Raw genomic sequence first — 636 nt, forward strand, 5'->3', positions numbered from 1 at the left:
ACTAAGGGAGGGAGACGGGACGTCTCGGTGTGGTGGGAGCCGCGGGAGGTCCGGAGCAGGCGGGCAAGTACCGGCCCCTCGAAGGCCTCAGCAGAGCGTCCAGAGCCTCCACGGTGCTCTGTCTTTGCTACCCTCAGAAAACTGCTCCAGTATTTGTAGCTCCTCAGGCTCCAGGTATTGGGGGTGTGGGACATGTGCTAATTAATGACAACAGCTAAGGAAATTGAGGAACAGAGCTACTTCCTATAATTATTTCTGTAGTGGTGTCCCAAACTGTGATGTGTGACACTATCGAGGAAGCAGTGAGGGCTCTTTGAAAAGATCTGGTAGGAGAATTAACTGAGGAAAAGGGAATGAGGGGAATAAGGGAAAAGATGTGAGGTAGATATCTGAATGTGAGATGGGAGAAAGAGTTTCGCCGAGGTTCTTGGAGCCAAGTCACAAAAGAGTGCTGAGACAGTATAGATTAAGTGGGAACTCATTGCTAATTCAGAGTGGAAACATCTTTAATGACCTTCATTCTAGACACAGAAAACAATGATAAAGCCAGTGGAAATCCTGTCCTGGGTGATAAACTTCTGCCCTCTGAAACAGATGCCTGTTCTGCTGCTCTCTCCTCTTGGCTATTAACTCCTC

This window comes from Geospiza fortis, unplaced genomic scaffold (genome assembly GCF_000277835.1).
Source record: "Geospiza fortis unplaced genomic scaffold, GeoFor_1.0 scaffold408, whole genome shotgun sequence".
In the NCBI taxonomy this organism is placed as follows: domain Eukaryota; kingdom Metazoa; phylum Chordata; class Aves; order Passeriformes; family Thraupidae; genus Geospiza; species Geospiza fortis.